General features: G+C 37.0%; 1 protein-coding gene across 1 annotated transcript in view; it reads right to left on the reverse strand.

The window, feature by feature from the left end:
* LOC132616819 (uncharacterized) overlaps nt 1–14,668 on the reverse strand; it is a 75,472-nt gene extending 60,804 nt beyond the window's left edge. Inside the window, exon 1 of the mRNA XM_060331507.1 lies at nt 14,659–14,668. The gene's annotated coding sequence lies outside the window, so the exon portion shown is untranslated. The remainder of the gene's footprint in view (nt 1–14,658) is intronic.
* Nucleotides 14,669–16,594: the final 1,926 nt, after the last annotated feature.

Raw genomic sequence — 16,594 nt, forward strand, 5'->3', positions numbered from 1 at the left:
AGCCCAGATTTCTTTATTGGCATTGTTGATGAGTTCTGAAGCTCATAGGAACGCTTTAGCAAAGGTGCTGAGTGAAGCTTATGTTCCGGCTGAGACTTCCAGCGAGAAGTTTTCAGCCATGGTTGGAGAAGTCCTTGAAGCCCACAGAGTTTCATTTCATAATGATGATTTGCCACCCGAAGGTTTGGGACACAACAAGGCACTGAACATCACCGTCAAATGCAGAGACAAGTTTATTTCTAAAGTGTTGATTGATAGGGGTTCAGCTGTGAATATATGTCCTGTCACTACTCTCCGAGCCTTAGGGATTGATGTCGAGAAACATCGCGACAGTCAGGTGAGAGTTAAAGGTTTTGATGGAGCCCATAGAGGTGTCGTAGGAGAGATTGACTTAGCCTTGGAAATCGGACCTGTAGAGTTCACGGTAGAATTCCAAGTAATGAATATATCTGCTAGCTACAATCTGCTAATAGGAAGGCCATGGATCCACATGGCTAGTGCAGTTCCCTCTACCCTGCATCAAAGTTTGAAGTTTGTCTGGAACCATCAAGAAATTGTAATCCATGGAGAAGGCAGCAATTCAATCTATCTCGAAAGCTCAATTCCGGTTATCGAGAGTGTAGAAAGGTTGGATGGATTCGTATTCCATATCAAGGAAACTTTGTGTGCTGCTCAAGCAGAAAGGGTAAAATTGCCACAGGTGCTTATGATGGTGGCATGGGAAATGTTGAAAAATGGTTTCCAACCTGGTCGAGGTCTTGGGTTGAACTTGAATGGCATCGTGGAACCGATTCAGTTACCCGGGCAGAAGGATACTTTCGGTCTTGGATACGAGCCCACTCTTAAAGAAATGGCACTGGCTAGTCTCAAAAGAAGAAGTGACATTCCCTTGCCAAAGCCTGTTGCTCTCCTGAATCAGTCATTTCGCAAAGCATCTGTCACCCAAGCATCAGAAGAAGAACCTGAAGACAGCCTCGTGGAAGTTTTCAAGAATTTATTCATTGCCGAGGAGGAAGCTGAATGCAACGTGGTTCTGAATGAATGCTCTGAAACCCCGACTATCTGGGATGCTGAACTTGGAGATATTTTGAACAATTGGACTTGTACCCCGCCCTCGGTTCTCCGGGAGTCTTGGTAGACAATTTGTATTAAGTATTTGATGAACAACACGATTCAAAATTGAGGCCTGAATCGTGTTTATGCTTTTGTTATTTTTGCCTCCAAACTTTTGAAAGTTTAAATTCCAAATCTGAACTATGCTTTTATATTTCTTATTTCATCTTTATTTAATTAACTTTTCTTTATTTTTCAGCTATCAAACTAGTAATTCTGTTAATACTGTGAATGTGACACGTAATGAAACAAGCGAGCCCCTAGTAAATGCCGAACCAGAATCTGAAGAATACGAAGAGGGCATGCGACCTGAAGAGTTAACTAAGGATTTTGAACATTTTGAGAATAAACCGAAACCAAATTTGGATGAAACAGAAACCATAAATTTGGGAAATTCAGAAATCGTGATGGAAATAAGAATCAGTGTCCACTTGACCCCGTCACAAAGGGAAGAATTGATCAACCTTTTGAGATAATATATAGATGTGTTCGCTTGGTCTTACGATGATATGCCGAGTCTAAGCACAGACATTGTTTCGCATAAGTTGCCTATCGATCCATCTTGTCCTCCGGTGAAACAAAAGAAGAGAAACATTAAACCGGATTTGAGTTTAAAATCAAGGAAGAAATCTCCAAGCAATTTGATGCAAAGGTCATTAGAGCTGCAAGGTACCCCACTTGGCTAGCCAATATCGTGCCCGTACCAAAGAAGGATGGCAAAGTCAGAGTGTGCGTGGATTATCGGGATCTCAACAGGGCTAGTCCGAAAGATGATTTTCCCCTCCCGAACATTCACATACTTATTGATAACTGCGCGAAGCATGAGTTGCAGTCATTCATTGATTGCTACGCAGGATATCACCAGATTCTGATGGATGAAGAAAATGCTGAGAAAACGGCATTCATCACACCTTGGGGAGTATACTATTATCGGGTGATGCCTTTTGGGCTTAAGAACGCAGGTGCCACCTACATGAGATCCATGACTACCGTTTTTCATGACATGATCCACAGGGAGATTGAAGTCTATGTAGATGATATCATCATCAAGTCACGAAAGAGTTCAGATCACTTGACGGATTTGAAGAAGTTCTTTGACAGGCTGAGGCAATACAATTTGAAGTTAAATCCTGCAAAGTGTGCATTTGGTGTTCCTGCTGGGAAGTTGTTGGGTTTTATTGTGAGCAGAAGGGGTATAGAATTGGATCCTTCGAAGATAAAGGCCATATAAGAGTTGCCTGCCCCAAAGAGTCGAACGGACGTGATGAGTTTCCTCGATCGCCTCAACTACATTAGTCGGTTCATAGCACAATCGACAGTGATATGTGAGCCAATAATCAAGTTGTTGAGGAAAGATGCTGCTACCAAATGGACAGAAGATTTCCAAAAAGCTTTCGATAGAATCAAAGAATATTTGTCTAATCCGCCTGTTCTGGTGCCTCCAGAAGCTGAAAGACCTTTGTTATTGTATTTATCCGTGTCGGCAAATGCATTTGGATATGTGTTGGGACAACATGATGAAACAGGGAAGAAGGAGCAAGCAATATACTATTTGAGCAAGAAGTTCACGCCTTACGAGGAGCGATATACTTTATTAGAGCGCACCTGCTGTGCCCTGACTTGGGTTGCACAAAAGTTGAGACATTATCTGTCTGCATATACTACTTATCTCATCTCAATGATGGATCCACTCAAATATATCTTTCAGAAGCCTATGCCTACTGGGAAGTTAGCCAAATGGCAAATTTTGCTAAGCGAGTTTGATATTGTATATGTTACCCAAAAGGCTGTCAAAGGGCAGGCAATAGCCGATCATCTGGCTAAAAATCCTATAGATGAAGAATATGTGCCTCTTAAGACTTATTTCCCTGATGAAGAAGTGTTGTTTGTCGGAGAAGATATCGCAGAAGAATATCCCGGAAGGAGAATGTTCTTCGATGGGGCTGCGAACTCCAAAGGAGTCGGCGTTGGAGCAGTTTTAATTTCAGAGTCGGGCCAGTATTATCCAGTTTCAGCAAAGCTCAGGTTTCCGCGCACCAATAATATGGCAGAATATGAAGCTTGTATTCTTGGACTCAGAATGGCCGCTGATATGAACATACAAGAACTTTTGGTTATAGGTGATTCTGACTTATTGGTTCATCAAGTGCAAGGTGAATGGACCACTAAGAACGTGAAGATACTTCAATACCTGCATTGCGTGCAAGATTTGTGTAAAAGGTTTATCAAGGTGGAATTCAAACATGTCCCAATGACTCAAAATGAGTTCGCTGATGCTTTGGCAACCTTGTCCTCTATGATTCAGCACCCGAACAAAAATTACATAGATCCTATAAAGGTGAATGTGCACGATCAGCAAGCTTATTGTTTCTATGTAGATGAAGAACCTGATGGAGAACCTTGGTATTATGATATTAAGAAGTATCTCAAGGCAGAAGACTATCCAGAAGGCATAACCAGTGTTCAGAAGAAAACACTTCGAAGGTTAGCAAGTCATTTTTTCCTAAGTGGAGAAATCCTTTATAGGAGGACTCCAGATTTGGGGCTGCTAAGGTGTGTTGATGCCAAAGAAGCGGTCAAGTTGATTGAAGAAGTACATGGCGGTACATGTGGGCCTCATATTAATGGTTTTACTCTGGCTAAGAAAATTCTGCGAGTTGGCTATTTCTGGATGACCATGGAATCAGATTGCATCTGTTTTGTGCAAAAGTGTCATCGATGTCAGATTCATGGCGATTTGATTCGAGTCCCGCCAAATGAGTTAAATGTGACGAGTTCTCCGTGGCTATTCGCGGCTTGGGGCATGGATGTCATTGGCCCTATTGAGCCTGCCGCATCAAATGGGCACAGGTTCATTTTGGTAGCCATCGACTACTTCACAAAATGGGTAGAAGCATCTTCGCACAAGTCGGTGACGAAGAAGGTGGTGGCAGATTTTGTTCGCAACAACATCATTTGTCGATTCGGAGTTCCGGAGTCGGTTATAATAGATAATGGAGCTAATCTTAACAGTGATCTGATGCGGGAGATTTGCGAAACATTTAAGATTACTCACCGCAATTTCACTCCTTATCGACCTCAAATGAATGAAGTAGTTGAAGCAGCCAAGAAAAACATCAAGAGAATATTGCGGAAGATGGTTGATAATTACAGGCATTGGCACGAAAAATTGCCATTGGCCCTTCTCGGTTATCGTACCACCGTAAGGACTTCAACTGGGGCAACGCCTTATCTTTTGGTCTACGGGATAGAGGCTGTGTTACCCGCAGAGGAAGAGATACTATCTTTGAGAATCATCCAAGAAGCTGAGTTGAGTGATGCTAAGTGGATACAAAATCGATATGAGCAATTGATGCTCATTGATGAAAAGAGGATGCATGCAGTTTGTCATGGGCAACTTTATCAGAACAGAATGGCCAAAGCTTTCAACAAGAAAGTAAGATCGAGACAATTCAAACCGGGGTAATTGGTATTGAAGCGCATATTCCCACGTCAAAATGAAGCTAAGGGAAAATTTGCACCTAACTGGCAAGGGCCTTACATGGTTCATCGAGTACTGACTGGAGGAGCATTAATTTTAGCAGAAATGGATGGCGAAGTTTGGCCGAAAGCTATCAATGCAAATGTTGTCAAGAGATACTACGTCTAGGAGCTTTTTATTTATTTCGCATGTAATATTTTGTAATGCCTTTCTATGTAATGAAGCTACGTTCCCTCGGCGGGATACGTAAGAAACCTATATCAGGTTTGGTCTTTTAAAATAGAAATTTCCCAAATCTGCATTTGTTTGTAACATGAACTACGCCTGACCTGATTCCCGCGGTAGGATACGTAGGAGGCCTATATGGGCCTCGGTCACATTATTAGAAGACTTCAATTTTATTTTGCTTATAATTTGAACTACGCTTGACCTGATTCCCTTAGTGGGATACGTAGGCAGCCTATATAAGGCTCGGTCTCGTCATGTAAAAGTTCCACATCCTCCTATGCCAGAAACTGGGACAAATTTTAAGGGCATCGTCGCAAGCGACATCGAGAGACACGAAAGAGTATGTGAGTCAACAGAGTCATCAGGCAAAACGAAGACTTTGGAAAGGACGCTCGCTTTGTTTCACAATGTGTCATAGTCCCAAGTGCAGCAGAAATTATTTATCACTATATACATATTTTATGCATACTTCTTTTGAAGTAATATGACTTTTAATCAGATAGTTTTATTAGTTAGCCAAGACTTAGAAATGGGCGGAGGTTACAAGTCCAGACAAAGTTGGAAGCATGAAGCGTCAAGAGCCAGACTTTCAAAGACAACGTGAATCAACCCCCCCCCCCCCTCCCCCCAAAACTTACAAATTTTCTTTGGATGCAGATTTCCAAATTGCGGAAGCTGAAGTATGTAATGTTTACAGCCTTGCAAGGATTGCGCGTCGAACGATTTGAACTTTCTTATGACAATTATGCCTCTCGAGTATCAATAATTTTCGAGATTTGCAATAAATTAACGCTTGCGTCTTGCAAACGATTTTTCAAACATATCGATGCACAAATATTTCCTATTGCTTTCAAATGCCTCGCATAAATGCTTTCATATACACTGCGCATGCATTATTACTTTCAAATGCCTTGTGAATGCTCGCAAACTCACCGCACATGCATTGCATTATTACTTTCGAATGCCTTGCGAATGCTCGCAAACGCACCGCACATGCATTGCGTTATTACTTTCAAATGCCTTGCGAATGCTCACAAACGCACCGCGCATGCATTGCATTATTACTTTCAAATGCCTTGCGAATGCTCGCAAACGCACCGCACATGCATTGCTTTATTACTTTCAAACGCCCTGCGAATGCTCACAGACGCACCACACATGCATTGCTTTATTACTTTCAAATGCCCTGCGAACGCTCAATGACGCACCGCACATGCATTGCATTATTACTTTCAAATGCCATGCGAATGCTCGCAAACGCACTGCACATGCATTGCATTATTACTTTCAGATGCCCTGCAAGCGCACTGCATCAATGCTCGCAAACGCACTGCACATATATTGCATTATTACTTTCAAATTCCCTGCAAACGCACCGCATCATGCCGGCTTAGAAAGCCTCATTTCTCATAAATCATTCGGCTTAAATAACCCATATTCATATCCGGTTTGAGGCCTCATTTTAATTTATCATCGCCAAAAGGCATCATTCTCATGAATCATCGGCCTAGAACCTCATTTGCATTAGCCTCAGCAAAGGCTATCATTTATTTAAATCATCGTAGCTTTTATGGGCTTATTTTACATCGCTTTACTTTCGGTATTTATTTTCACTGACTATTTTACCTAGCTTAAGTTTCGCAGGAGCTTTAGCGCAACGTGGAAATATTTCTTCGGCAGCGAACTGGGGCAATGCGTTGGGAAGGATAAGCAGACTTCCTGACAAGGGTCAAGGATCTACCTCGAACACTCGTCTCCAACCCCAAACATTCCGCTTGCATTCCAACACGTTCATATTTCAGAATTCTCGAGTTCGATCATAATACCCAGTGTCATCATAATTCGACACTGGGACAATATTTTGCAAAGATTCGCGCCAATCGGGATTCGTCACTCATAGGTGTCGTAGTTATCCCAGAACTACACACGGCCTGACTCTCGTGCAGCCTGAGATATGTAGGCAACTCGGAGACCGGAGTTCGGCCATAATCCTCTCAAATTTTTCTTTACCCTTAGTCTTCCAAAATCCTTTAGCCGGGACAAAATAGGCTACTGAGTCAACGTCTTTGCCGGGGTAAGTTCTAGATGATAAAAGTAAACACAAGAATTATTCAACAAACACTCACCACACATGGCATATGAACTAGTCAAGATGGATCAATTTCACTTCCTAAGCAAGAACAACTAGTGCAATATCTCATAATCCAAAGTAAACACAACTAGTAGGTAAAGAGTCACCAAATGAGCAAAAAAGTTGTCACAAAGATCATTCTTTCCTATGCACCTTGCTTTTTAACTTTCACAAAACAATTTGGAGGGGTATTCGCATTTCAATTTCACATGCAAGAGACTAACTCTATTAGTACCAAACAAGCCAAGAGTTTTCACATTTTTTTCCTCAAAGGAGCACCTACACCTAAACTACAAGACTAATGAAAGAGCTAAAAAAGAAAATAAAATAATAAAAGTGACTAATCCACAACATGCCAAAAGAACGAAATTTTTAGAAATTTGAGCAAGTTCCATTTGTAACGTTTATTCACAGCCACACAAACAGTCACAAAACAAACTCGGCAAGGGCACACAATATACATATATAAGACAAAAGCCCGGCAAGGGCACAATTTATGCAAAACTAAAATATAATGTGCTACCACATGCCACCCCCAACTACAAACATTGCAGTATCCTCACTGCACATAATCAAAACAAAACACAAAATAGTTTGAGGGAAATTAAAAAAAAATCTTTTTTTTATTGTCACGACCTGCGACAGTACCTGCGACTCGCAGGCATGACCTGCGATTCGCAGGTTATGTCACCAGATTTTTTTTTTCCTTTTTTTTTCCTGTCACCACTTGCGACCCGACCTGCGACTCGCAGGTCATACCTGCGATTCACAGGTTATGACAGCTGAAAAATAAAATTAGCAGCTTTTACTAGTTTGGAGGCTGTCCGAAAATCCAACATGCTCAAAACAACTCCAAAATTTTTGAAACTTTGCAGATTAGTCAAAAACCATAAACTAAACTATTCTAAAAAATAAAATTTCAAAAATGATTTAAAATTTTTAAAACGATGGGTTGCCTCCCACCAAGCGCTTAATTTAACGTCGCGGCACGATGATTGCCAACTTTACCGCTTTTCTCGCCATTTGGAGCTTATGAATTGGCCACCCAACTTGGACTCAAGTTTGTGACCACGAGCGGTGGGGGGTGGTAAGTAGATGAACAAGCCAAATGTTAATTTCTTCATTTTTCACTTCTTGGCTTTTAAATGAGGAATGTCATTTTTCCTTCTTACTCTTTCGAATTGCAAGATGTAAGGCACTTGTCTTTCTTCTTCCCCATCCAACATGGATGTATGTGGCTCAATTCCCATATCACCATACAAATCCAATGTTAAAAAATGCTTGGAGTGAGACTTCAACCTCCCAATTTGCAAATTTTTTCGGATTTTGACATTCTCATTTTCCCCCAAACTAGAGTCAACTTCCATCATTTTTCTTAAGACAACGGTTGACTCTAATTTCTTTTCTTCTTTGGCATCTCTAATGAAAATGGATTCGGTTGGAGGATATTCAATTCTTGATTCCTCCTTTTCATGATTGGTCTCCAACATGGGCATTCTCTCCTCATATTGAGCATTTGAGAATTCTTCTTGATTTTGTTCAAATGCCCATGGAAGATTTTTGTATTCATTCATCAAGCCATTTTGGAGAATAGTTTCCAAGTACTCCTCCATGGCTTTTTGCTTTTCATTTCCTCCTTCAAGTAGGCATTCCATCATGAGCTTGAACTCTCCATTTTATCCATTCTCAAATTCTTCCACTTCCATTTCCCTATCATTGTCACAACAAAAAGTAGAATTGTCATAGTGGGGGTTCGGGGAAGGGAAGGACACATAAGCACAATTAGCCCAATGGCCATTTTGACCACCACATCTATCACATATGCTCCACTCATGGGTTCGAGATTGTGCGCACAATCCTCCTCCGGGAGACTTTAAACAATTTTGCCAAGAGTGGGATCCTCCACAATAAGGACAAGGGTCATCAAAGTATGAACAACTTCCATCCGACCCATTTTCATGGAATGATGCCATTTTTTTATTTGTTTTTATTTTAAAAAAATAAAATCAACCAAAGAAAACAACTACATAAATATTCACAAGATTGGACAAAAGCAAGTAAGCTTAAATCCCAAACTAACCCAAATATGCCAAATTGCTCCCCGGCAACGGCGCCATTTTTTATAACGTCCAAATCCACTCCTCAAAGAGAAAGTGTACACGGTCGTATGCAATATAATTTACCCAACTATGAGTCGGGGTCGATCCCACAGGGAACAATATGCTAGGCGATTAAGAAAGTAAGGAACTTTCACCAACTAAGCTAAAGCCAAACGATAGATAATATTTTGGTTTTTGAGAAAATTATAACTAATGCGGAAATGTAAACTAACCTAGAAAGCAAGTAAAATGATCAATGGCCACAAGCATGGATAATAGGAGATTACACTCAAGTAACGATCCAATGTATTTTACAATTTTACAACTAAGAGCGGGTTTATGTTAATAGATAATGGTTTCTACAATCTCATTGAAAGTCTTCCAACAAAATCAATGAATTTCACTCTAAGCTTTTCCAAGCCTTAGAGTGTGATATCAAGCACAACCAATTGAATCTCAAGTAACTTTTCTATTCCTAGCTCAAGTTATTAGATGAGTTTAATGACCCAAATTCTTGTTAATTAATCTTTCCCAACCTAGATTTCCTCTTCTGAGCTCAATCTAAGTAAATGGGCGAGTCCTAGGGTTAGCTAATCCCTTTGGAAACATTCAAGAACGAGATTAATTAAATCAACAAAGACCCACTTCAATAGCAATAAAAATCATTCAATACATAAGCATAACAAGAGTTTCAAACCAAACTTTAATCAAGAATATTTTCATAAACAAGATTCAAGTAATGGAAATAAATACTACACACTTAGATATACAATACAAAGCAAGGAATTGAATAAATGAATTAAAGGTTTAAGAAATACTCAACCAAATCTTCAAATCTTCAACCCCAAAGTGTGGTGTAGAAACCTAGTCTCCAAACTTGATGAAAAACTTCCAAAGATGTCTATTACAAACCCTAAAAGAGTATTTATATCATTCCAAAAATGGGAACAAAATCTGGACAACAATACCCTCGTGCACAACATGCTAATCGCATGTTGTGTCGCAGGTGCAACATGCTAGTCGCATGTTATGCCAAAACCGTAGCATGTTGTGCCAATTTCTCTGTCACCATGTGCTGCACCAAGTGCTACTCGCGGGTTGTGTCGCAAGTTCAACATGCTAATCGCAGGTTGTGCCAAAACCATAGCAGGTTGTGCCAATTTCGCTGTCACCAAGTGCTACTCGCGGGTTCAACATGCTGCAGCATGTGTTATTAGCAGATGCTGTCAGAAAGTGTATATTGTTCTATTTTTGCTCTATTTTGGTCCGTTATGCTCTCCGGGCATCTAATCCTACAAAACAACATAAATACACAAAAAAGTAACAACAAAAGTGCTTAAAGAGTTACAAAAGCTTAAGGAATTAGCATCAAATATACCGTAATTTCACGACTCATCAACAATCGCCTTTCACCTTCCCCAGGCCATGCATGGCCGGATTCGGGAATGAAATTAATGCTTGGTACCCCCCCCCCCCCCAATCCGGATTCGACCGTTGAAGAGGTCAATTCTTGTTTTCTTCTTCTTTCTTTCTCTTTGCGATCTGAAAGGTTTTAATGGATTTCGTCTGTTTGTGAAGCAAAATCTTTCTTTATCAGTTCTTTTTTTATTTTCGGGTACAAAATGTTTATGAATGTTGTCTTCTTCTTTTGGGATTCTGATCGACGACATAACCCAACGTTTGATTTAAAAAGGGTCAACTTAAATCCCGCCCAATTTTTCGTTTTAGACCCCCTAGAAAACCCTAGTTGATGGATATAAATAATCTTGAGGGGAGTTATTAAAAGGAAGTTTTTTAGCCGCCTCAATCCCCCCCCCCCTCCCAAAAAAAGAGTTTTTCAGCCACCCAAATTCCCTAAAAAATATATTAGTTCTCAGTAGTCGCAATATTTCTGAATATCGAGTCAAAAAATCTAAATTATTTTTTGTTTTTGCCTTTGGTACTTGTTTGATTCGAGTGTATACAAATTCGGGATTCGAGGTGTTTCGAGATAGATCGAAGATCCGAGGCCTCATTTCGCTGCACTCGAAGAAGGTAAATTCCCTTTCTTTAAGTTGTTTCTTTCTAGTAATTATTTGAATGCTTCAAACTGCTTATGCGAATTTGTTTGCTTAGTTTTGTTTTAGTTTTTTGTTTGCAGTTGTTTTAGTCGTATTAAGCATGTTTAGCCCCGTTTAGTTCAGTTCTGTGATTGTGTTAGCTTTACATGCAAGTTTAGATTCACCTGGTGCTTTAAGTTTACATTAGTTGGCTGGTATGTCATTGGATTAATCATGTGTTGGTTTAGATTAGGTACCTGTTAATCGTGTTTGTGTGCATTAGCCTTTTTCTATGATTAGTTAGTCTAAATCTTATTTGATTAGGATCCAATAAGGACCGTTATCATGGCTATTATGTTTGCTTCCATGTACTGTTTAGAAGAGTGATGTTAATCCTTGCTTGTCCTCTAAAATCTGGGTTTGTTGGTTCACTGCTATGACATCTAATGAGTTTTATGTTCAGTTATGATCCAGAAGTCTATCAATCATGCTAATATGGTTAAAAATTTGTTATGATTGGTCAGCCTATTAATTGTTTATGTCAAATATGGATTAATGGGTGTTGGATTTGATCAGTATGGTTAAATATACATTAGATAATGCATAAACTTTCCTGTTTGACGCCATTTCAGCTTTTTGTCTTTTTTTTTAAACTAGTGTGTAAATTGATTTTTGAGTATCTGAGACGCGTCCGTATCTGCTCAAGTTAAGTTTAAAGTCATTTGTGATCTATGTGTTTGATATACTAGAATAGTTTTCCCTGTGATGTGTTGCTCGAGTCAAGAATTGTTCTTAAAATGTGTTATTGGTGGTAAAATGGAATTCTTATGTCAGTTGGATTTGAAATAGTCTCCATTGAAGCTAGGAATGACATTTACTTGACTTAATAGAGGAACCAGACCATCTGTATGCATCCTTAATGAATTTCGTTTCAAATATGAGGCCTATGCCATTTGGTTTGTTGTTGTAGTATCACAAGTCTTAGAATGAGTTTTTTTTAAGGGGATTAAAAGGATTTTCGATTTGACTTCAGCATGTGTGAACCTGTAAGTTTTGAGTTATCATATTTTTATCCGATCCTTATCATGTTCCAGTTGTGAGATGTGCTTCCATGTCCCTTTATTCATGAAAACTCCACTCATTTTTTTTTTGTGCCTAAAACAGTTTTTTTCCTATATCGATCTAAACCTATTTTAATTTATTACATTCTGATTTTGTCCTCTCTGTTGAATTTGTTGAAATTCTGAGATTTGATGTTCCAAGTGTCCATTGACACTTCGTGTTTCAATCGTTTGTTTAGAGCTGTAAGTTTCTGATTTGTGGCTGTTGATAACACATTTGAATGCCTAAGTCTAATTTGAGTGGTCTGATGTATGGACTTATTTACGAAGTGGTTCAGATGTATGATCATCAGTTGGTGTGCTAACTTATATTAACTGATCCAGACATAAAACCTCAGTTCTTTGAGCATGTTACGTCGCCTGCATCTGTTAATTGTTTCTTTATATGCTCTTGCATTGTAAATATACCATGTTTGACTATGCATATTTTTATGTATATTACTGGTATACTTGACTAAAGCACGTTAGTGGGGAGGTTAGATTGGTCATTATGGATCAAGCTTGAAACCTCCCCGGTGTTAGCCATGCTTGGGATTCATGAAATCCCTTGGAACTTATGCAACATCGGGAAGACGAGGGCGAAAGCTTTCCAATATTAACCTTCTACACATCCTCATGAATATGTATACATGAGGTATACTTAGATATACATAGTATATACACAACCTGCTGATCTATTTTGAGTTTACATTTTATATGCTTGACCTTATTCCTTGATTGTATACTAATCATTTTCCTTTTCATTTTATGCATGACCATCGCATACGAGTCCGAGGGACTCGTTCTTCTTCCGCATTCGGTGTTGGGCTAAAAGCCCAACGTAATCTTCGCGAGTCGTCCCCCATCAGTCCTTATTCCGAGCAAATATAAAAAAAAATTGGGCCGAGGCCCATATAGCTGAAACAGAATTTGCAGCAGTTGCCCAAATGGGCCAGATCCATTTTGCAGCAGTGTTAAAATTTTCTGGGCCAAAGCCCAGCGCTAGAAAGAGATTTTTTGCGGCAATGGCTCAACTGGGCCAGATCAGTTGATTACGTTTCTGTTTTATCTTTGATATGTATTTGATTTGGTAGTGCATGTCTAACATTTTATTTTGCTCTTTTTAGTTTAGGTGAATCCTAATGAATTAGTGGGGGTTAGTTTTTTAGAATAATGGGTATTTAATTTAAGGAAAACCAATAATTAATTCTACCGGCTTCGTTCTCTTCTCTTTTTATTTCTAAAAATTGTGTATAATACCTATAATATTTACTTTTATTAAAACAATTGATTTTCAAGGGCGTGAAGCCGTGAACACATATTTCGAATTAAGACCATGTTTTAACAACTCAAGTATATTTTATAAATAACTCTTCAAGTTTGAATCAATTACGCATATTTTTAGCTAAGCATAGTTAATAAAAAAAATACCAAAAAAGATAAAGAAAATTCACCTTAGCCATTTTTGTACTTTGTTTATACTCCTAAATCGCAAAAATCAATTAATACCTCGCCACTTGAGATATCTCAAATATTTATTAAAATGTTGTACAAACCCACATTTTCTTCTACTTATATGCAAATTATTATATTTTATGCAAATCTTATTTTAAATAGCATTATTATTTAAAGCCTTAGCAACCTTTATAAATTTTATTTTTAAATGGCATTTGAAGTCTCCTTTTATGCAAATTATTATATTTTCTACAAGTCTTATTCTAAATAGTATTTTTATTTAAAGCCTTAGCAATATTTATAAGTATTATTTTAAATAGCATTATTGTATTTTCCTTTAAAACCTTAGCAACATTTACAAACCATTTTTTTAATACTATATTTGCATTTTTAGCCTTAATTAATTAACCTAAGTTTGGTCGGTAAACCATAATTAATGGATTCTAAAGGATGCCTAACCCCTTCCCTTTAGGATAATCTAGAACCCTTACCTAGAATCACGCTAATTAAGCAGACCATTAACAGATGTTTAGTTAGGTTTTACCTTAGTTAATAAATTAGGTGTCCTAATTCACCATTAAATTAATTAGGTGGCGACTCCTTAAAATAAAATCAATAGGAATCACCAATATGTTGTACTCTAATTTAACCCGTTTAAATGGGGTATAACAATAATTACTGTTTCAATTATATATTATTTCCCCTTTATCGTATTTCATTCTCTAATACTCAATAATTGTCTTCTTTTTCTGAGAGAGATTATAATTTTCTAATACCTATTTCATTTTTCCCCTCTAATACTCAATAATCTATCTTAGAACAAAAAAAGACACGAGACCAAGATGATTTAGCCATAGAATTAAATTTCTAAGGAAGAAAAAATTAGCAGGTAAATCAAAGCAAAAGTACATACATTTTTGTTAGGAAAAAATTCAAATAGGCACCTTGTAAATTTAATTGAAAAACAAAAATGGTGAAGAAGAGAAAATTGGCAAGTGATGATGATGATGACGACGATGTTCCAACACGCGTTGTTTGGAAGAGAATTTAGGAGGTGATGATGACGATGTTCTAACACGCGCTGTTTGGAAGATGGGTATTGTAAGGAATTTGGTAAAGACAGATTCTATGTTTTTTGTTTGTCAGTCTTTTTCGTTTCTAAGTTTTAGGGGAAATTATATTTGTTTCCCCTAAACTTTCATAAATTATATACTAGAAAATTTATTCGCGCTTCACGCGGTCATTAAAGTAAAATTAAAATATAGTTAAATAATTCTTATTAATTTTTTTTAAATAAGCTCATCAACCTTTACTCATCTATTAAATTATTGTTTCTTTGTTGGCCGATTGCAACACTATTGCTGTTTTAGTTATATTTCATGATTGATACCAAATTCAATTCAACAAATTTAATATCAAACAAATGACCCTTTTAGTTTCGACTCTCCCATCTCATATATCACAAGAATCATATATGTCAGTGATGTGGCAAATGAACGCAATTTTACTCCTACCAACTTAATTATTTTCTTAAGATGTCTAATAAAAATAAAAATAAAATTATTTAATAATTTTAGAAATTTATTTGAAAAAACTAAAATAAAATAAAAATATTCTTATTTGATCATATTCTCATTACCTTCTAGACATTTTTGAAATCTTCTTTTTTCTTTTTATTAGTTTTCTTGATTATCTACTCTCTTTTTTTCTTATATTTTTACCTATTATTTTTCATTTTAATATGTTTCTTATGTAATCCTATCTTCTTTATATTTATCTTAAAATTATTTTCCGGCTTCTCTTTACCTACTCATTTTTCATTTCTTTACCTTTGTTTATTCAATCCCTCCAAAATGTCAGTAATTATTATAATCCTTCTTTAAAAAAATAAAGTTAGTTTGCCTTTCTCCTTCTATTAATTTTACGGAAAATGCCAACAATCAAATTTTTTCTTAAATAGCTTTTTCTTATATTTATCGTGATTTACGTGCTAAATTAAATGCCGAAAATAACTTCATAATTTTTTTTGATTTATAATTGGTTGTCTTTCTTATCTCTCACATTTTTTAGTATATAAAGATCACATGATGATAAAATACATCGACAAACGTATTTCAATATTTCTAAAAGATTATTGATAAGAACTTTTGTCAATGGTCTTGCCCTTATTATTCTGTACACTTTTTCAGATCTACCTTAATTTTTTTTTATATATTTTATATTATATCATCCTTGTAAATAAAAACAGTTATAAATATAAAACATTATTATAACTTTAGAGAACTCAGAACATCAAAATTCTATCATCCTAGTTTTTCATCCAATCCATATTTGTAGAGTTTAAGTAGCCGCAATTATATACAATTTTAGATTTAATTACTCTTTCATCCAACTCTTTCTGTTTTTAAAGGATTTACGATCTAACCATATGTTGTCTTAAATTATGCATATATAGTTTGTCTAAAAGCTATAAATGAATACGTAAAAGCAATAAAATTCTCAATAACATATTTTAGAAAATGTAAGTACTATTTTAACATATTACGAACAAATGGAGAAATAGAGAAATAGAGAAAGAGTTGTAATCATACTAAGCATATCAAATCATTTTACCTCATAAAGTTAAACTATGCAAGGCCGTCTAACAATTTTCATTATAGATATCTCTCTTGTAATTTGAAAAACCCAAAAAATCTAAAAATTGACCAGCCAAAGAAAGCAAAAGATAAAGAATAAGGAGAAAACTCCAACCATAAGTCCTCATCATAGCTAGCCAAATGATCATCTTTAACGAATAGTCAAAATACAGCAAAAGATTTACTTCTTAAGCACCCCAAACGTTTATACCACAGACTTAGGACCATTCACTTCCTGAGAAACGAATATACAGGATAACAACCATGGCTCAAAATAAATTTATTTGGATAGAAATTGATGTGATTTTAAGA

Source organism: Lycium barbarum, chromosome 11 (assembly GCF_019175385.1).
Source record: "Lycium barbarum isolate Lr01 chromosome 11, ASM1917538v2, whole genome shotgun sequence".
Classification (NCBI taxonomy): Eukaryota; Viridiplantae; Streptophyta; class Magnoliopsida; order Solanales; family Solanaceae; genus Lycium; species Lycium barbarum.